At 34.4% G+C, this 22,824-nt stretch overlaps 1 protein-coding gene and 1 non-coding gene across 5 annotated transcripts in view; both read right to left on the bottom strand.

Annotated features, from left to right (window-relative positions):
• The window catches only part of CDH12 (cadherin 12), a 979,368-nt gene that overhangs the window by 346,136 nt on the left and 610,408 nt on the right, over nt 1–22,824 (bottom strand). For 3 of the 4 annotated variants that reach the window (XM_066374045.1, XM_066374074.1, XM_066374054.1), the window contains exon 3: nt 7,538–7,684. The gene's annotated coding sequence lies outside the window, so the exon portion shown is untranslated. The remainder of the gene's footprint in view (nt 1–7,537; nt 7,685–22,824) is intronic. The other variant, XM_066374064.1, reaches the window with a different exon arrangement.
• LOC136389834 (small nucleolar RNA SNORA28) lies at nt 6,279–6,404 on the bottom strand. Its single transcript, XR_010748396.1, has one exon. It is a non-coding gene; the product is annotated as a small nucleolar RNA SNORA28 (small nucleolar RNA).

Raw genomic sequence — 22,824 nt, 5'->3', positions numbered from 1 at the left:
TGTAATGTCTGTCTAAATTCAAGCCATCCTTCAATTCACAGCTGAGAAAAATTCTTGGAAGTGTCTCATGATCCCTGAGTTGAGTTAGGAGCTACTCTTGGTGTACTAATAACACCATCTATATTTCTTCCATAATAACATACCAGAATGTATTGTAACTACTCTTTTTCTTGTCTGCCCCTCAACCACAGGCAGAGTATACTGCACATAGGAAGGAGGGCTGGTCAAAATGTCTCCCTAACATCTAGGGACTCAGTAAATTAATTGGATGAACGTATGTCTTTTAAGAAAAGTGCTTGAATCTTACACAACCTTAAGAAAAATGTAAAACTGTTATTATTTAGGTACTTGCATCAAACCCTAAAACATAGACCTTGTAATTAAGTGATTGGTTTAAAAGGTCCATTTTGTTCAAAGGATATTTTCTGAAACTCTGTTCTTTACCAGACACTATTTTACATACTGTGTTGCAGCTATGAATAAAAGAAAAAAAAACACCTTACTTTTATGGACTATACATTCTACTCTCCAATGGGATGCAGGGAGATGCATAATAATCAGATAAATCTAAAAGTATATGGTTAATGTGATGTTACACATTGTAGAAAAAATATGAAAGAGTAACAGGGACTTATATGGGCAAGTTTGTAATATTAAAAATGATAATATAAATAATCCAAAATGTGTGTCTATATTAATAAATATGATATTTTCCTCAGTATTTTGTAGATTTTATCAATAACAATGACATGTGGAAGTAGGAAATACAAAGCGAGAAAAGGTTAAATTACAGAAGAAAGTTGAAATCAATATCCTTGTCATTTAGTTTTAGGAGAGAAGAAGAAACTTAAACTGACAAATAAAAAAGCCTTGGGATTGCATCGCTAGGATGAAAAGAACTGAAATGTTGTCTGAGCAGTCCATTTCCTGATAAGTCTTAAACTTTGGTATGGAGTTATCCTGGGTGTTGCCAAAGCCAAAAATTTCTACACATTGGGAAGTGGAGCTGGGAAAACAGCTCCCACCCTGCTCCCACTTAACTTCAAAGAATTAAAGTTGGCAATGATCACCTAAATGCAATGTTTTCTAAAACATTCAACTATTCTATTCTAGAGTGGGTAAGTGGGAATCAACAATAGATTAAAAACAAAACAAGATTCTGAATTTTGACCTGGCTCAGAAATTCCCATCACCGCTCTGCAATGGGGAGAGCTTCTTGAGAAGTTTTATCAAGGTGAACTGGGCTGTAAGTCTCACACTATGGTACATCCTTGAATAATTCAGCCACATCTGGCTTCCATAGGGTGGGGATGGACAGAATGAGCATAGCATCTCTCTTTGACCAGCAAGGTCAAGCCTCCCTCGGAGGCTGTTAGAAATGCACAATCTCAGGCCCCACTCCAGAACCCCTGAACAAGAGCAACAGATAATTTGCATGATGATTCCCATTTGGAGTTGCTGATCAACAACACCAATCCTCAGTCTTATCTATGTACTACAAGTACCTGAAAATTATTTAAATCCTGGTGATCTGGCTACATACTTGTCTATTTTGATTTCATCAAAAAAAGCTGCATATGTCTCAAAACTGTCACTCCTGAGTAATTTCTCAGGACTACGAAATCAGTACTCCAGGGATGAGATCCTTTAAGACAGGGGTAGTCAACCTTTTTATACCTACCGCCCACTTTTGTATCTCTGTTAGTAGTAAAATTTTCTAACCGCCCACGAGTTTCACAGTAATGGTGATTTATAAAGTAGGGAAGTAACTTTACTTTATAAAATTTATAAAGCAGAGTTATAGCAAGTTAAAGCATATAATAATAATTACTTACCAAGTACTTTATGTCGGATTTTTGCTAAGTTTGGCAGAATAAATCTTTATAAAACAACTTACTATAGTTAAATCTATCTTTTTATTTTTACTTTGGTTGCTCCACTACCGCCTACCATGAAAGCTGGAACGCCCACCAATGGGCGGTAGGGACCAGGTTGACTACTACTGCTTTAAGACAAATAGGCATTGATTCCTACACATATTAAAATATAAGAATGTGTGACTTGGAGGAAGAAAACAATGAATTTCTTTGTAGAAAATACATTTCCAGTGTGCTTATTTCTTGTATTTAAATACAAAATTAGGAATACATTTGGATAAACTTATAAGTACATATACATGGTAAATATATATAATTATATATATATATTAATGCACATATATATCTATATATATTTATGGTGATAAACATTTTAATATTTATAATTAGAGAATTTAAATACTATAGTAAAATATGGATGAATAAATAGATAAGAGAAAATGATACCCTGAGTCTATCTGTAAATACGTATTTAGATAATATATTTTTAAAATATTCCACCAAAGATTTATTTTTTTGTTAATTAAAAAATCATGGGCCCTGGCCGGTTGGCTCAGCGGTAGAGCGTCGGCCTGGCGTGCGGGGGACCCGGGTTCGATTCCCGGCCAGGGCACGTAGGAGAAGCGCCCATTTGCTTCTCCACCCCCCCCCCTTCCTCTCTGTCTCTCTCTTCCCCTCCCGCAGCCAAGGCTCCATTGGAGCAAAGATGGCCCGGGCGCTGGGGATGGCTCCTTGGCTTCTGCCCCAGGCGCTAGAGTGGCTCTGGTCGAGACAGAGCGACGCCCCGGAGGGGCAGAGCATTGCCCCCTGGTGGGCATGCCGGGTGGATCCCGTTTCCAGCTTCAGGAAAAAAAAAAAAAAATCATGCTACATGAATTAGATTTTCTTCTAAACAAGGAGTCAACAAACTTTCTGTAAAAGAAAAAATAAGAAATATTTTCATTTTTGTAGTCACTACATTCCTTCTGGCCCAACTATTAAACTCTGGTATTGTAGCTTACACACAGCTATTGACAAAAAATAAAAAGTTTCCCTAAACTGTCTCCAGAATCACTTTCTTTCAAGAAACATCCACTCATCTGTATAAATCACATATACATATATATTTCTAAAGTTTAAATGTACTGATATAAACTCAATGTCAGGAAGTCATTATAGGAGCTTCTGAGAAGGTTCGAGAGTGCACTGATTTTAGGGAGAAAGAATGCTCTAATTTTCTATACTTGACATATAAAGTGAGGAAATAATAACAATATTTCTTGTTTATAATAACGACTATCATTTTCTGAGCACCTGAACAACTGTATGTTTTATTAATTGTATCTTTCATTTCTTATGACACTACTATGGGATTGGTACTATCATTAGCTCCATTTTAATGATCACAAAAACAAAGTTTAGACACCTTAACTGATCTGCCCAACGCAAGTTCCCTCAATGGGATTTGAACCCATGTAGCTGAACCCAAAATCTGAACTTGTAGTCACTGTATATTTTTATGCCACCTGAGATTACAAATATATATGAGGTTGGGGCAATTATAATCTTTTGGTTTGTAAGAAACACAGATGTGAATTGAATTGATTAATGATACAATTAGTTCATTAACTAGAACAACAGAGAAAAATGTGGAAAACCAGAAAAACTCTCACCGCTGCATGGCATGTTGGGAATATCATCCAAAATAACACAGACTCATTGCCTCCTCAAGGGGAACCCCCTCCTCATGCTTAGCCATTACTGTGAATAAAAAAATCTGTCTCTTCTAATGGACCTAAGGAGATTAGCCTCTTTTCTTTCCTTCCTACCAACCTCATGACTTCAATTTATTCATGATTTCTGCAAACTGCCATCTCTGTTTCTCAATTTTGGCACCTGTCCATTAACTGCTAGTTACCCACATTTGTTTACATGTAAGTTCATCAAATTTAATATTTGTTATCTAATACAGAGCATCTGTTATTGGCAGGTTCTTTTGCAAAGCCACATGGTAGCCTCTGGCCACTCTAGAGATGGCTGTCTTAAATTTGGGCACATTCATTTTTGGTCATATCTACTGTGACCACTTAAGCCTAGATATACGGTTACATTTTCTGGGTGGGGAGACCTATGTACTATGAGATCCTCTGTCATATGTTAACAAGCTCCTATTTTTATATCATGTTTATTTCTTTGGAATAGTAAAAAAAGATTATATATACTTTGCTTTTATAAAAAACTAGAACAAGCCAATAGCTTAGAAAACCTAGAGAACAGGAAGTAAACTGGCTGGTGGTTGGCTATTATACATATGCATTTTGTTTCTTGATTATTTTTCTAATCATAACTGAATCTATTACTTGCAATATTTGGCATATTGTTTTTACAATATCAACATAACAAGCTATAGCAAATCTATAAAAATGGGATGTTTTATATAAGTGAGTAGAGCAAATAGACTCCTGTACATTGAAATGATTTTTTAGTTCACTTTTCAATATTCAATTCCAACTGTTACTTTATCTTTCCTAATATTGTAAATGCTATGAATATGAATTCTCCTTCAATTTATTTTAATTTCATTTCAATACAATAATCACGTCGTATTTGTATCTATTTTTATTTTATTTTATCCTGAGAGTATGCAAACACCCCTTGGAAAGATGTACACACTGCAGATACTAAATTGTAGTGCTGATTAGCCATACAGTAGAGTACTTTTTTGTCAGTACTAATCAAAATTAGCTTCATGAAAAGATTTGAGTACTAACCTCTTTCAGAACCTAAAGGAACACAACTTGCATGCTTGTTTCAAATACTGGTGGCTAGGAAATTTACAAAGTCACTTTTTTATTTTAGTTAGCTAAGAGTTAAACTATTCTGAGGATAATATAATTAAATCATACTATCTTAATAGTCATCTTTAAATATTCATGAGTATCACATCAGATACTGGAAAAAGTCACCATATACAAGGCAATAAAGAAGTACAGCAGAAAGATTATAAACTTTAACCACAGTCTGATCTGAGCTTGAGTCATAGATCCAATACCTCTGGTACGCCCTTAGCCCAGTTATACATCCTCTTACAGTCGGCATCATCTCATCTGGAAAACTGGGGTAAATAACTTCCATGTTAACACTTTGACTTGATGATACAATCATACATATAAACTTTAGACCCTAGCTGTCTGGCATTTATGAGGCATATCTGACACTGCCTCTCCCCAGTGACTTTTGTTGAAAATACCACATTCTGAGAACAGGTTCTAAGTCTTAGGGTAACTTTCATAAAGTTTTAATGGATTTATTTGGTTTAAATTTTGAAATTGGCTACTCTAAGAGAGGTTATCCTATAAGATGGTTTTTCTGATCTCATGGAAGAAATAAATTACTGTCAAATGAATGAAAAATGGGGTTTAATATAGAACCCAGAGGTAAGGTGGCACCTGGTAATAATGTACGTGGGGGGAAAAAGTCTGTTTGAGGAAGCAGTTTCTACTGAATAGAAAAAGGTCCTAACTTTCAATTGTACATACACAAGATTTCCTTTTCAATTTGTATAATGCAAATTAAGACAATTTCAATAATAAACCCTTTTAAAAACTTTAGATATATCTTTTTGAATAAGAACTACAGTTATCTTTATTTTCAAACATAAATATAGTATTTCACTATCTACTACACATACCTTCAATGGTCAATACATTAAGAAAGCACATTAAATAAAAATTCATCAGATAGAATACCACCGTCAATTTTAAACTTGGCACAAGGAATAGTCCAAATTACAGATATGCTTTCTGTAATGTACCAGTTTGTTACCAACAAATGTGGTCCTATTTGGTTAATATTGCCTCTTTCTGTATAGCAAATTTGCTTTAAAAATGAAAACTCCAAAGACTCAGTAACTGTAGTCAATAAACTCTTCTCTCAGGTATCATTGAATCACTTGAGAAACCAATTTCCCCTAGAGATAAAAGAAAGTCTCAGTACAACATAGATAGATAAATGTCTTCAGGCTTTAGATAAAAACACACAGGCAATGAACAAGCACAAGTCAGGCCCCTTGGGTGTTCTAACAATAGTTTATTCCTATGGGGTAAGGAATAATATAAACATCAGCCTCAAAAGCACTCCAGAGGATTTTAGAAAAGTAGCCAATTAATATAAACTGAGTTCTAACATCTTAATAAAATGTCCCATCTAAGGATACCCACAGGAGGAAGGTGGAATCAACATTTCATGAAATATGAGTGCTCATTCTACAATGCACAGTAAAGATAGCATATTGCATCTTGACACAAAAGCAGCTAGTATTTACATATTGCTTTAGCATAACTGATTAGTTATTGTAATTCAATATGTGTTAGTATATATTTTATAACAATATATATTTAGGTTTTATTTTCTTTATTTTTTTTACTATAAGTTTATATAATGGTTTATCTCATAAGGGAGAGAACAGGGGAATAAGTTAGACTTCGTTACTGTAGCAAGCTCAGATTATGCCAGACTGTTTTGATCACCTGCCACAGTATGTTTATATTTCCAATGATATTTGCTTCATTATTTGAAAAGCATTCTGAAGTACAAGCACTACATAAGATAAGTGGTTGCTATTATTCACTCACATGCTTAGGGTGCTAACCAATCAGTCATTTAAAATGATAGTGATAGAATTATTTTATAATTCTTGATTGTATAGAAATTGATCAAAAGGTGGAATAAAACCATCAGACTATATTTATATGTGCAAAGTAAAGTAGAAAAGAAAAAGTTTAGATAATTCAATCCAACTTTGGAAAAAAGTTGCTTCTATCCTTTGTTGGTATTTTAAACAAACTTATAAGGTAAGTGGGTTTAGAAAAAATAACGTGGACTAGTTTACTGAGATTACCTAGATAATTGCCCTAAACTATGTAAAATGTAAGCATTTCACTCTTGTTGGATAACAAAATGCAATCTCAAACATAAAAGCCATGATTTCAGTAAACATATAAACGTGATCTCTTATTGAAGAATTTTTCAAAAAAAAGTTAACTTTACTTTTTATCTATTAATCTATCACATAAAATAAATCCATCTCCCTTGTGCAAAAAGTATAAATTATAGCAATAATATAACAATTGTTTTTATTTTATTTTTGAATAGCTACATCAAAAACCTTATTATTTTAATTTCTAAATGGACACTATTAAAATGTTCAAGGGTTTAATCCCAAATCTTTAACCCAGAGGGAGCTCAGGAACACTGTTCAAGTAGAAAGCTGCACAATACTTAACTCTCATTTTAAAATTTTCTTTCCATCTAAATTAACTTCAAAGCTTTTAGAATCAAAGATTGCACCCTATGACATAAACAAAATTCTTCAAGCAAAATCAAGTTATCTGAGCACTGCCCCGTTCCCTAGATTGTTAAAAAGGTTACACGAGAAATTAACTCTTTTCTTCATATCTTCTTTTATTTTCTCTTGATGTAAGGAAGGATGCTATTATTTCAAAAGAAATTGTCTGAAATGCTATTATCCAAACCCCATTTCATTCTAGGACCCTTGCTCGTAAACTAAGCTTTTTCCTGACACAGTCACTTGCTGCAGTGCAGACAGTCAGTTTAGTCAGACAGAACTTTCAATGCAGAAATCCAATGCGATGCAGTCGCCCAGATCAAACAGCACTTACCTTAATTGAAATATTCTCTGGGAACGAGGTGAGAAACCAGTCAAATCAACCGTGGATGGGGTGGGGAGATCCAAGTGTTCATTCAATAGCCTCCAAGGAGCTGCATGCTGTGCTTCTTTCTCTTGTTTATGTTGAGCCCCTCACTGTCTAAGGGATTAAAAAAAAAAAAAAAAAAGCTGAAATCCTTAAAGGTGCTAGTGAGTAAATGAGGACTAAGCGATGTTCCTGAATGGAAGATCCTCCGTGAGCGAGTTGCATTTGGTGGCTTCCTAACTGCTGTGATCGGCTCCTCACGGTTCCCGAGCTGGGCGATGATCATTGACCTGATTAGCAGGGAACACTCCCTGTGCGCGAGCAACACACACAGAGGGTCGGTGGGTCTCCCGGGAATCGGAAAAGGCACTAAGGCTACTTGGGCATCTTGTCTCTTTCAGCCTGATAGATGTACAAAACCATGACCATAATTTGCAAGGAGATTAACCACAGTGATAAGCCATGAGAGGACTTAAATGTGCTTTCTCCTTCCTGCTGCTACGCAAGGTGCATTCGTGTTAGATATCAGGTACAGTAAAACAAGTAATAGACTGACTGAAAGAGCTGATTTGCAAGACAAGTCAAAAGCTGAAAAATGTTTCAAGCAAGGCGATGAAAGAGATAGCTGTGCTTGTCTTTGCCCCAAGCTTGATACATTCTTAACCTTTGTCTAAGTAAAATTCATTTAAGAGTTTATCGCAACCCTCCGTAGTGAAAGTCTCTGATTTTTTTTTAAAAAAAGTAGTGTTTGTACTAAATTAGCATGTTTGACAGTTTCTTAAACACCGAGGACTCCAACCAAGACATAAAGAATTCTGTAGTTTTGCAAATAGCATTTTAAATTAGCATCACACTTGCAAAAATGTTTGTATTATACTATTAACTTTAGTGACATAGGGAATTACAACATTACACCTAACTGAAACATCTATTATTTGTTAATATGCTTATTGTTTAATATCAAAAAAGGTATGGATATGAGAGAATTAAAATGTCAAAACATTTAAATGTAATCATGTGCCATTGACAACCTGCTGTTAGCCATTCGCTGAACACCTGAGCAGCTCTTCAACATCTTATATCAAAAGTTACTTCCCTAAAGAGATCTCATTCTTTCGAAAAGGTCACTTAACTAAATGCCAAAGCCCCAAATGGTTAATTTTTTACTTCTATCGGAGAAAATTATTCAAATAATGTAAAAAGAACAGATGATAAAAATATTTTGCATGTCTGAGGGTGAGAAAAATTTCATCGCCAGACAGAAAACTGACAACTGCCCCATCACAATGACACCAGTGTGGTGTGTTCAGCGTTTCTGTTTCCCAAGTAGGTTTCAGTTAGGACATATGGCATTCCCTTGACACGTGTGTGTGTGTGTGTGTGTGTGTGTGTGTGTGTGCATGTGTGTGTGTGTGTGTGTGTGTGTGTCTGAGAAAGAGGGGGGTTATGTTTGCCTTGTAATATTTTATTATTTAAATACACTTTAGAATAAACCCAAATTGTAGTAATGGGATACACAAAACATAATGGTGAATTTGTTTGTCACATGTACTCCCAAGTAAACGTTCTAAAAATATATTTCATTAAAATATAATCTCTTCATAAAACTTCTTGGACACAATAAAAGCTCAGTGTGATGGATTTGCTGTGATAGAGCAGGCACTTGAACTTGAAACAGAGATGAACCTGTGACGAGCCCCGGGCGGCTGAACTGTGTCCCGTGACGAGGAAGTCTCTTGCTCCCTCCACTGGCGGAGGGGAAAGCTGGAGGTGAAGATACCGGTCAATGCACCTCAAGAGAGGGAGAAGAATTTCTGCGGTTAAGCAGGAAACTCATTATCCAGTTATAAACTGGCATTAGAGTATTGTAGCAGAAAAAGGTCTTCTTAAATTGAAATTGATGCACATAAATTAATTGTAAATAAGTAGTACAGGAATTGTAAATGCTAATATCTTCTGCAATGATCCTGACTAGTTGTTAACACCGCGCTTGAGAGCGCAAATCTGATGGAGTCCATGTTTCCGATGTTTAGTTGTCAGGCAGTTAAAATACTCTGATCTTGTCTTGGGTTAAGCCTCATTCTGAAGATCTTAATAGTGACCTCTTTTTAAAGCTTTTTAAATGCTTAAGACGGTGCTTATTTACTTGAGGCTCATCCACTAACAGTTATCATTCACTAAAACAAACGCACCGTAAATTAAGCTAACTCTAACCATTGCTGACAGTCCAACCTGGAGAACCTTGACTGAATCAAGATACAATGATGTCATTTTCAAATAACCAGTCTTGTTCTCAAAGGATCCGAAGATCTTTTACTGTAAACACTTTCTACAGAAAATATGTGTGACTTTGGGGTGGTTGGTTTTTTCCTATGTTAAACAAATAATTTATTTTATGTGGCAGTATATTCATGAGTAACAAAGCAAATTAGTACTATTCTGTGGGAGGTAGAGAGAATAAAGTAGTGATAATTATAGGTAATATATATCAAATACTTGCTATGTGCCAAATGCTTTGCATGCACTTCTGCTATGGCTATTGTCTATAAAGTCCTTAAAACCAGTGGTCCCCAACCTTTTTTAGGCCACGGACTGGCTTAATGTCAGAAAATATTTTCACGGACTGGCCTTTAGGGTGGGACGGATAAATGTATCACGTGACCGAGAAAAGCGTCAAGAGTGAGTCTTAGAGGGATGTAACAGAGGGAATCTGGTCATTTTTAAAAAATAAAACATCATTCAGACTTAAATATAAATAAAACGGAAATAATGTAAGTTATTTATTCTTTCTCTGAGGACCGGTACCAAATGGTCCATGGACCAGTACAGGTCCACGGCCTGGGGGTTGGGGACCACTGCTTAAAACGATTATACTAAGCAAGCATTACTATCTTTTTATAATTTTTACTCATTAAGCTAAGGCTCTGAAAAGTTAAGTAAAGTTTCCTATGCTGTGGCCAGTACAGAGCAAATCCAGAAATAAATTTCAGGTAACTTAAACCATAAAATTTTGATGCTTAGAAATTTCGAACATTAAAACCAACAAATATAATTGCTTGCAAAAGAATAGAAAAATTATCTTATTTTTATTACTTGCAAGACACATTTTTACATTCTTAAATTTTTTGTTTTGTGAATGATAAGATATTATATTGTAACAGTTTTGCCATGATTGTTATATATATTTAAGCAGAAAATAAAATTCAACAAAAATTAACTTTAGCTTAAAAAATAAACTCAATCTAGGATTTCCAAAAGATGTAACTTCATTAGCAAAAACTGGTAAAATTCAAAATTTTTTTATCTCTCTTGCAATTTATTCTCCGTCAACCTCAAAAATGATAACTTGTTTGTGTTATAAACACAAAAATTACTCTAGAATATGGTTAACTCTAGAACACCTGCTATAAATATATTGGGTGAAAATTATAACATGTTCTCATATTTCAGTTCTACAAAAGAAGTAATATCAAAACAAAGGTAAAAAAATTATGTAGCTGAAAAATGTATTACTAATTTGTTCAAGCTTTATCAAGAAGTTACTTAAACCTACCATTTCATGAGGTCTGTTGAAATTCTCAGACACATTCTTTTTCTTACAGAGAAATGCTGTGACCACGTTTTTCCAAGGCTTCTAATCAAAATTCTATCTCAAAAAATGATAACTTTAATTAAGTCAACACTTATACTTTGCCAAGAAATTTCCCACCCATTATCTCATTTGATTATTACAGGAATCTTGTGAAAGAAGTTACGATAAGTATTTTTCTCATATTTTAATGAAGGGAAATCGGGGATAAAAAAAAACAAGTGATTGTCCTTTGGTCTCTGATACTTAGTGAATAACCTGATGTCCTCATTTCCAAACAAGGCTTATTGCTCCTTACCGTGTCTGACAAAATATGTCAGTCTCAGTCATGGTGTGATCAATATAAATGGATATCTACATGGAAACCACTCTTTCTTCATTTATTTACACTTATTCTGAAAAGTGAGGATTGTAATTATGATGTAATAAAGAAAAAAATTACTGAGCTAGTGGGAAGAATTTGATTTATATCTGCAGGAATTTCTTCAGGTTACTTATAGTCGTTTCTGGATCTTGACTATTATATTAAGACAATAGTTTAGATGGTGGTTTTTATAATTGTTATATGAATTTCATCTCGCTTCTTTATGAAGTGCATATTTATATAGCACCTCTCCATATATTTTTGTGGTGATTTAATCATCAGAGGAGCAAAAATCTCACATTAGTCTTAGTAGTTTCAGATATATTATAAAAAATAAACTAGCTGCCTGACTAGGAGGTGGCACAGTGGATAGAGCATCGGCCTGGAACACTGAGGATTCAGCTTCAAAACCCCAAGATTGTTGGCTTGAGCACAAGGCTCATTTGACTTGAGCTAAGGCTCATCAGCTTGAGTGCGGGGTTGCCAGCTTGAGCGTAGGATCATAGACATGACCACATGGTCACTGGCTAGAGCCCAAAGGTCACTGGATAGAAGCCCAAGGTTGCTGGCTTATACCCAAGGTCACTGGCTTGAGCAAGGGGTCATTAGCTTGGCTGGATCCCCCCATCACCACCCCATCAAAGTACATATGAGAAAGCAATCGATGAACAAGTAAGGTGCCGCAGTTGTGAGTTGATACTCTCATTTCTTTCCCTTCCTGTCTGTCTGTCCCTCTCTATCTCACAATTAAATAAATAAAAATAAATAAATATAAATAATTAAAATTAATAAACTAGCAGCTTATTAAAATAATAAGTTGATCTTTCAGCAGCTAAATGCTAATAGATTCTCATATACTGTACATTGTTCTGCCAATGTGTAAGTCATGGAGTTGGAATGGCTTGATTTATCAGCCTTTAAGATAAACTTTCCCATTTTTGAGGCCAGCTTACTCATATATACTTATGAATTTGAAATACTACAAACTTCTGGTAATAAAGAAGGCAAAACTGGATATTAGAAAGCTTGGAGTATAGTCTAAATTCTGGCACTAATTATGTTTATAATTTTAAACCTTTTAAAAAACTTCTAGTTAATTTCATCAAAAATATGAAGAATTAGATGATATTATCTCTAAGATTTCAGTCAACTATAAAATTGTTATCTATTTGACTGATAATTTGTGATATATTCTCTGCTAAATTCAGAAAATATCAGGCACTTAAGTTTGTATTCAATTTTTCTTTTTCTCCCTTCTCATACCCTGTAATTCCATTAACAGCCTTGTTTTGTTCTATAAATGACATAATAAAAATATTTTATTTTTATAGTTCAAGCAATTTAAGAATCATTATTTTAAAACTGGACACAGAACAGATTTTTTAAAAAACCACTAAGGTCAAGAATCTGATTTAACTTTTTCAAGTAAGTACATTTCTTTAAAAGAACATAGCTGTTTTATTACATCTACAGTGATTTACTTAACAAGACTAAGAATTAACTTAAACTAGGGAGCATAATTGAAAAATGAACATATAATTTTTATATATTTGGTATTTTTAAAGCCACAATTTCATTTTATTAGGCAGTTGTTTTAAAATAACAACAAAAAAATCAGAGTGTATAATTAAAAGAACTGGCTTTCAAGAGACATAATTGGTTAGCATTTTACCCCTTTCTTCTTAGCTCAGATTTATTCTATTTTGTATCTTTAGTTATGATTAGTAAGTGAAAGCAAAATGAAATAAATAATATAAAAATATAAGAATACTAAATTAAACATAACAAATTAACTTAAAGTTACTGAAATTTAATAATGACTAGAATTATACATATAAATCTAATTACACTCAATTTTAGCCATGATTAAAATATGTTGTTAAACAAACATACAGAAAATGCTACTTAATGAGCAGTGTTGATTAGTACAAAGAAAAAGAGAGGAGCATGTTCATTTCTTTATTGAGGAGATAGTTTTACCCTTTTAAGACTCAGAACGGGCCTGGCCTGTGGTGGTGGAGTGGATAGAGCACTGACTTGGAATGCTGAGGTCATTAGTTCAAAACTCTGGGCTTGCCTGGTCAAAGCACATAAAATAAGCAACCAATAAACAACTAGAGTGAAGCAACTACTTCTTTTTAAAAAAAATATTTTATTTATTGATTTTTAGAGAGAGAGGAGTGAGTGAGAGAGAGAGAGAGAGAGAGAGAGAGAAGAGGGAGGAGCAGGAAGCATCAACTTCCATATGTGCCTTGACCAGGCAAGCCCAAGGTTTCAAACCAGTGACCTCAGTGTTCCAGGTCAATGCTTTATCCCACTGTGCCACCACAGGTCAGGCCAAGCAACTACTTCTTGTTTCCCACCTTGCCCCTTGTAAAATCAGTAAATAAAATCTTAAAAAAAATAGAGAGAGTCAGAAAGGGGTGAAGAATGAATATGTGTAACGTTATGAAATGTAGAAAGATCTCAAAGCAGTAATACAATAAACAGTTTCAAATTAATTTTCTGTTCACTAAAAATTATTAGGATAAAAAAATCTTAATATAGATGGACCTATTAATTTAAAACTATATAACTATACATGATTGTTTAAAGAATTTTCTAACAACACATATCTATTAACATTGTCAAAATTAAAACAATAAAAATCCCTAACAATTCTAAGTATTGGCAATGATGTAGAATCTCTATACTTTCGTACACTGCTTGTAAAATATGAAATGGTGCAAACACTTTGGAAACACTTTGTTAGTTTCTTTTAAAAAAAACACATATACTATTGTGTGATGCAGCTATCTCCCTCCAAGATATTTACCCTAAAGAAGAGAACGTATATGTTCATTCAATGACATGTACACAAACAATTGACTTGTGAATGGATAACCATGGTACATTCATTCAATGAAAGCATTTAAAGGGAACTGACTACTAGTACACTCAAAAACTGAAGTACAAATTTACAATTCTAACTGAAAAAAAACCCAGAAAAACAAGTAACAAGTATATAATTAATATGGAAACAAAACATGGTGACAGAAGGCAGAAAATGTGTTGCGGTAGGATGGTGGTGGAATGAGACAGCAAAGGGGCACAAGAAACCTTTTGGGAGGATGATTATCTTGATTATGGTGGTGATTTTAAAGATATACTTGTCTGTCAAAACTCTTCTAATCTTTACTTTAAATATGCGCAAGTTATTGTATATATTATACCTCAGTAGAGATGCAAAACACACATCTTCCTCATTTCTCTTTGATAAGACATTACTGTTATTAAACTGCAAGTGCCACCATGTTATATTCATAATAACAGTTGGCATATCTTTACCCATATAGCCAATTTTCTAAAGAAACCATATTGAAGATGAAATAAATTCACCTACATAATATTTCTAATGGTTTCTTAAATCATATACAGCATTCCCTATTCAATCAAAGTTTAAAGCAACTTTAAACTTAATGTCTTAGTACCTATAACATTTCAGTTAAATTTTATGCTAGGGAATAAAGTGCTATTTCATTTCAAACAATGACCACTGAGGAATGTATAATTATTTCTTAACACACTCATATCTTTGTCCATTTGTTTAGAACTTCTCCTTAATGAGTATTGAAATCTTACCACAGCTAATCGTCAGCATCTCTGCCACAGCAGGTGACTACTTTAAAGAAAAATAATTGGGCTTTCTCAGTCTCTAACTGCATTTGACAAGCCTCAAGATGAAATAACTTTATACAGCATCATAGCATTGGTATTGTTACAGAGTGGCTCAAAAAAGAATCTCTCTCCTGTGCCTATTTGCTTATTTACTAAATTGAACTTTTTCTTTGGGTTTCATGGTGACTCCATTAACTTCTGAATACCACATTTCTCTGTATCCTCCATCACGCTGACTGTAATACCCAGTTTCCTCTCATGTCAACTTGCTCTTTTCACTCTCGGCAAAAGTCAATAATTTGCTGCCATAAGATGAAGAATAGGTGACTTCTATCTGCCTTGCTGGCTCTCTTTTTCTTATTAAAAATAATTTAAACTGTCTACAATAATACAGGGTTTGAATATATCCCAAGTGTAGGTGAGTGGTCTGAAATAACACTTTAGTACCTCACACACATCAAATACATGGAGTTAAGTTTTTGGAATAATAATGTAGTGGTAAAAAGCGGTGATAAAAATACAGGAAATTTGGTAACTCCTGGGATTAAAACAGCAATGGCAGTGGCAAAGAGTAGTTTTGAACCAGTGGTCTCTTTGCACATTTGCCTCAATTTCTTCATATTGAAAAGAAGGATAAATAGCATGATATGAGTTCATGCATATGCAGAAATAAGATTAAATAAGTTACTAGAGGAAAGCACCAAGAAGGTTACTGTTATAAAATGAGAGAGCTCAGTAAATATATATTAGCAACTATTATTAAATAGGCAATCTGTGTATAAGCAAATCATATATATATATATATATTATGTTTTTTTCATCTGTATATATTTTAGTGAACCTTGTAAAAGATAAGAGCTCTTTTTCTTTATTTTGTTTTGTAAAATATCATATCATGCTTTGTTCAGCTTCACGTGACTACTGCTAATGGACATACGAAGGATTTAGCCTAATTTACTAGATGACTGCATTTGCACTGCGTTATGTCCCCACTAGTAGTACAGAGCATTGACATTATTTCATTGCAGGCCTCACAAAGAAGTATGCTAGCCAATTATATCTTAACCCAATTCCAAAAGCTACTACTTCTATCTCCCAACATGTCCTATTAATAGCAGTTAAAAACAGCTGAATATCTTATTATAAAACTTAATTATTGACATTATTACTAACCTTCAATAAGTCCCTAGTTGCTTGTTGAATAAAATGCAAATTTCTGGCTGTACTTAAAAATTCTCCTTGATTTACCTATAAATTGATTTTCCACTATTTCAAAGACAAAAGCTGGTTTCTTTAATTGTTCTCAGAATATAATTTCCCATACTCTATGTTTTCATTCCCGGTATTAAATCTGAAGTCTCTCCAAACTTCAACATGTATTCATGTAAAAAGACCTATACTATTTGATAGTTCGCACAGTGTTTAATGTGAGTACTAGACACAAAATAGACACTCAAATATTTGCTGAGCATACAGTGCAGTGCCTATTGAAGAAAATATTGGTTTTCTGTAACTGGTAGATATTTACCTTGCTCTATCATTTTACTATTTAGTTTAAAAGCAGCACTGGAAAATTTTTTTTTTTTACTTTTAATTGAATTTTTTTGGTATTGTTTTGTATTTCTCTGAAGTGAGAAGCAGGGAGACAGAGAGACAGGCTCCCACATGCACCCCACCAGGATCCACCCAGCAAACCCACTAGGAGGCGATGCTCTGCCCATCTGGAGTATTGACCTGTTGCAACTGGTGCCATTCTAGTGCCTGAGTTGAAGGCCATGGAGCCATCCTCAGTGCCAGGGGCCAACTTTGCTCCAATGAAATCTTAGCTGTGAGAAGGGAAGAGAGAGATAGAGAAAAAAGAGAGGGGGAAGAGCAGAGAAGCAGATAGGCACTTCTTTTGTGGACCCTGGCCTGGAATCAAACCTGGGACTTCCACACACTGGACCAACACTCTACCACTGAGCCAACCGGCCAGGGCACTTTTCATTGAATTTATGGCATGAATTCATTAACGAAGTTTCACAGGTGAGCTATTTTTTTTATATAGAAAAAGACAGATAAACATGAAGGGAGAAAGCTGAGAAGCATGCACTCATAGTTGCAGCACTTTAGTTATTCACTGATGGTCTCTCATAATGGGCTTAAGCCAGTGACCATGGGATCATGTCTATGATCCCACACTCAAGCTGGTGACACCACGCTCAAGCTGGTGAGCCTGTGTTCTATTCGGAAGAGCCCGCACTCAAGCCAGTGACCTCGGGGTTTTTAAAACAGTTTTATTTTTTTATTTTATTTATTCATTTTAGAGAGGAGAGAGAGGGGGAGAGAGAGGAGAGAGAGACGGGGGGAGGAGCTGGAAGCATCAACTCCCATATGTGCCCTGACCAGGCAAGCCCAGGGTTCCGAACCGGCGACCTCAGCATTTCCAGGTCGACGCTCCATCCACTGCGCCACCACAGGTCAGGCTTTTACCTCGGGGTTTTTAACCTGGGTCCTCAGCATCCCAGAACCACACTATTCACTGTGCCACCACTGGTCAGGCATCAGGTGCACAACTTTACAACCTATCATCTGTTCACCTCCATCTGTCACCATTTATCCCCCTTATACTCCCCTCCACCTCCTCCCATTCCATCTCCCCCTGGATAATCACCACTCTCATCTGTGTCCATGAAGTTTTTCTCTCTTTTTTTTCTTTTATGCTCAATCTTTCCTCCTTCACACAGCCCCCCGCCCCATCAATATTTGTCACCCTGCTCTCCATCTACAGTCTGTCTCTATTTTGCTTGTTAGTTCATTTTATTCATTAGATTCCACTTATGAATGAAATCACATGTTGTTATCTTTTTCTCTCTGCCAGTCAGAAAAAAATCTTTAGGGAATTAGATTTCCAAATGCCTGCACCCTACTTGGGAATATGAAAAGCTATCACAATTTAGCACACCAGACTACTTCATTCAAGGCAGCTCTCTCAAAGGGGCTACAAAGCAAGGACCATTTACTTTTATCACAAAGTATTATTTTTCTTATTGAAAGACCAAGAATAAGATTCTTGATTGCTAAAGGAGGAAACACTAGCTATTTTAAAGTACTGTACTTTTTTAAGTAATTCATATTTCATAATGACACTCCAACTTTACCATTTAATTGAATGTTTTTAATTTATATACTCTTGCTAAGTATGTATACTTCTCCAGTTAAAAAATGACTTATTTCTATTTAATGTCATTTTAAGGTTGTTTTTGTTTTATTGATTTTAAACTCAAGGCTACAGATATGAAAATATGAGAATCATATATTATTAATATTTATTGAGGAAACTGATATTTTACAATTTATATCTTCATTTATATTTAAAGCATACATTTTATTATATCAACGATAGAGGAAAAACTTACTCATAGTTAGTTGCAAAATAATGGATTGTAGTAAGTTGCCACACTCTGCTTTTACTGGCTTTAATTAAGAAAAAAATCACATAATTATGAAACTCACTCTAAAGCAAGATGCTTTAACAATAATTTAAATACATAAAAATTCTAATAAAAACAAGAGTAACTCTTTTATAAATAACTTGATGATTCTAATTATTCCAGAATTATTATAATACAAACGTTATGTTTTCTTTCTAATGCTTTTATTTAATAGGAAGACTATTTTCCTGTTCTAGTGAACTTTGATTGCTTTCAAAGCAAACAATTTGATAGAATAATTTAGGCTTTTCTGAACTGAGCTTTGACATATCCTTGAATGGACAGCTGAGCTAAGATTCTCAACAGATACAGCCCTTTCAGGACAATCTACTCAATTCAGTCTATTTTAGAAGAAGTAGGGAAATAGACAGGCTGGCTCAAGGTCATAGGTGAGTTAAAATTCTGATGTTTTACGGGTAAATGCTTAATGCTCAGCAGGTCTGAAGTTTGCCAGTAAGTATGAGTGACTCAGGGACAGAGACGAGACCTGAAGCTTTCTGAAGTTGAGGTGATCCCTGGAGTTGCACTAAAAGCTGACATAATCTCTTGAGCATATAAAAAAGCAGAGGGGGGGAAAAAACGGGATTTTAAGAGTCTAAAACAGATATCTGTGTTTGATTTCATACAGAAGGGTCATCTTTCTGAGTTAATTTTTGCTGGTATCATTCTCAGATGAAGAAAGCCTGGGACTGTGAGTGTGCCACTGATTTTGTGGCCTTGTATACAAATGTGGGAACTTGCACGAGAAGGATTTCATTCTTAGGTTTTACATCAGGCTCTCAGACTGGGGCAGTTATAGAAGCAAGTGAGATATATCATAGTCACACAGAAGGGTGTTCTTATAAAAGAAAATTGTCAAATCTACTTGGAATTCATGTTGGGTCCCGGCCCACCCGAGCACTACCAGCAATGTCCCCTCTTATTCCAGGATGATTATGTAGGAGATAACGTCAGAAGACAGACAGAACCTCAAGTTAGTGTCGGAGGAGCTATGAAAAACTGATGCCCCTAGGGAAGCTGGCCTGAGAGACAATGTCCTGGCAAGGAAAGCCACAGTGTCCAAACTGCAGAACAAGATAAGGGTCCGGTGGAGAATTGTCACTACTGTTGAACAATAAGGCAGATTTCCAGCATGGAGGCAGGTAAAGAACTAAACAGAGACACGAGGAACCTGCCAAGGGCTATTTCTTAGTAAGGCTCCAACTCCTGTAAAGAAATAAATTCCTAGAAGTTTACTAGGTGAAGTAACCTAGATTCATTTAAGGTCACTTTCCCAGATGAACAATGCTAGAAAGTGGCTTATCTGGGATGGATAGTCAGCGATTACTCCAGAGCTACTCTTAAAGTGAAGCTTTCTGTGTATTCTGATTCCATCACGCATCCATTATATAGTGCTGTATGCTGTTCAAGTTGATTGCATATACCTTACTTTCTTTATGTATAAGGTGAGCAAATCATATTATTATGTCTATTTTACAGATAAAGAAAGTGAAGGTAATATAAATTATGTGTATTCTACCTGAAGTCACACAGATAAGTTAAAAACAATAAACTGGAATTCAGTTTTTCTGACTCCCCATTATTGTATGTGCACTTGACATAGATATTTTGGTACATTTATTTTTAAAGGACTGGATAGTAAAAGTTTTAGGATTTGTAGCAAATAGGCAAAATTGAGGATATTATGTAGATACCTACAAAAACAACTTTAAATATAATTATTAAAAAATGTAATATCTTTGTTTATGGTCTATACAAAAACTGGTGTAGCTCAGGCCATAGTTTATCAAACCAAATTATATCAACACAGGTTTGAATAGCAATTAGCAATTGAAAACTCATCTAATAGTGATTAGTTGAATAGTGCTCTACCTTTGGCATTCCTTTTACTCAATTAAGTTGTGCTTTATTTAGAAGAAATTGACATAAACAAATCTTGATTTACACAAAACACATTATGAAATAACATAGTGACATCCATGAACTTATAAAATAATATCTGTTTGGAAAATTCTATTCTTTATTTTATAGATATTTATATTTCAATTTTAGTTATAAAGCCCAGTGAAATCCAACCCTTATCAAAATGAAATTACCATCACTTGCAGAAAAATAAATTTATAGTTTAAATTTATTCTCCATAAGCAAAATGTATAGATTGAAATAATCACATTGCATATCCCAAAGTACACCAAAGGCATTCAGATGTCAGAAATTTTCACCATAACAATATGGTTGCATACTCTAATATTTCCTGAGAATCATGACTGTGTGTCAACTGTAATTATGGCATTTTCTTAGAATAATGTAGAAAGGAATTCTAAGCTTATTAAATACATAAAAGCATAGATCTTTAATATGATTTTTGACCAGACCATGTAAATTTCAGAAAAAGATATATTTTTTACTCAAATACAAATAAGTTGGACTTTTATTAGATATAAAAAAAATATCAACAAGCTCTTTCATATAATAACTAAACCAGTCATTTGTAACTTCCCAGTTTCCCAGGCCTTTATATTCACTATGAATAAATGATGAATTGAAGACAGTGACAGCAATTACTGGTAATACAACTGAAATGACATTTGAAAATTGCTAAAAAGGATTATGGCTTTGCCATAAGCTTTTAATATTTTTTATCTTGAAACTTTCAAAACAATACCAGGATTCTTTGGAGAAGAGTTTATTGACTGAACATTTCTGTAGCTAAATGGATGACTTTTACTTTCTTCTCTTATTTGTACATTTAGATTACCTAGAGAAAGAATGTGTCAATTTGTCATTCCATCATATGATATATGAATGGAAGTATTATTAGGGAAGACTTGGAATTTAAGCCTACATGAAAAACAGCAGATTTGCTCAGGGAATCAAAGTAACTACAAAGTTTGCTAAATTAATAGGTAGTGATTTTCTACATCATAACACATTTAATGACTTTTTTTCATGAATATGAGCAAACTCGACTTTGAATAAAAAGAATTTGCAAGAGTGCGATACTTTGTCTTTGACCTGAAACCATTTTACTACCCTTACTGTGGACACCAATGAACAGCTCTAGAATAGGAAGTATGAGTTGACTCTGAACTTACTGTAATGTCTAAATGGGTTTATAAAACATGTAAAGGTAATATTATTTGGGCTACTGATGCCAAACTATATTGTTCATAAAAGTAAAATATGTAAATAGATAATAATTCCTAAAATACCATGATGTCTGAGAAATGCACTGGCATTTGTTCACAGTACTTCTGGATGGACTTACCTGACAATCTAATATGCATTTGAGAAAAATTAATGTAAAAAAAAGTGCTGGTTACAATTGACTGTGTGTGGTTCAGTGACACTTTAAAAAGAAAACAAATGCTTGTTTAAAAACAAGAACTAATGATTGTGTTTCTTATATGACAACTTGGCTAGGTTATAATCTTCAGTTATATAATTAAACAGTAATCTAAATGTTGCTGTGAAGATATTTAATAGTGCAATTAAGGTTCATAAGTAATGGACTTTAAGTAAGGGGGATTACCAGATAATTTAGGTGGGTTTGCTTCATCAATTGATAAATTTTAAGAGCATAGCTCAGACTTTCAGGAAGAAAGGAAGGAAAGAAGGAAGGAAGAAAGGAAGGGAGGGAGGGAGGGAGGAAGGAAGGAAGGAAGGAAGGAAGGAAGGAAGGAAGGAAGGAAGGAAGGAAGGAAGGAAGGAGAAATGTCTGCCCATGGACAGCAGCTTTAGCCTGTGTCCCAGAGTTCCAGCTTATCCTCTGACCCTACAAACTGGTGGATTTACTTAGTCAGCTCCTAAAATTTCATAAGGCAATTCCTGGCAATGAAATTCTTAATATATATCCCCATTGGTTCTTCTTCTCTAATAAAACCTTGACTTGATATGCTCAACTGATTAAACATTTAAAAACATTGCAAAATTCCCAAAGGGAAAGTGAATGTCTTATAATGTTAAAATTAATAACATAGTGGTTTGCTAACAATAATAATGACACAAACAATAGAAAAAAATTCTTAGAAATAAAGAATATAACATGAAACAGGTTATAGAATAATAAATTCAGGCATAGATTATTAATGAACTTAAGTTTGGTGCTCCCTGTAGCTACTTTACCACAATCTTTTTTCCCCCTTTTTATTATAACATTTCTTTTTACATT

This window comes from Saccopteryx leptura, chromosome 1 (assembly GCF_036850995.1).
Source record: "Saccopteryx leptura isolate mSacLep1 chromosome 1, mSacLep1_pri_phased_curated, whole genome shotgun sequence".
NCBI classification, from domain to species: Eukaryota; Metazoa; Chordata; class Mammalia; order Chiroptera; family Emballonuridae; genus Saccopteryx; species Saccopteryx leptura.
This window is presented reverse-complemented; position numbering and strand designations above follow the sequence as displayed.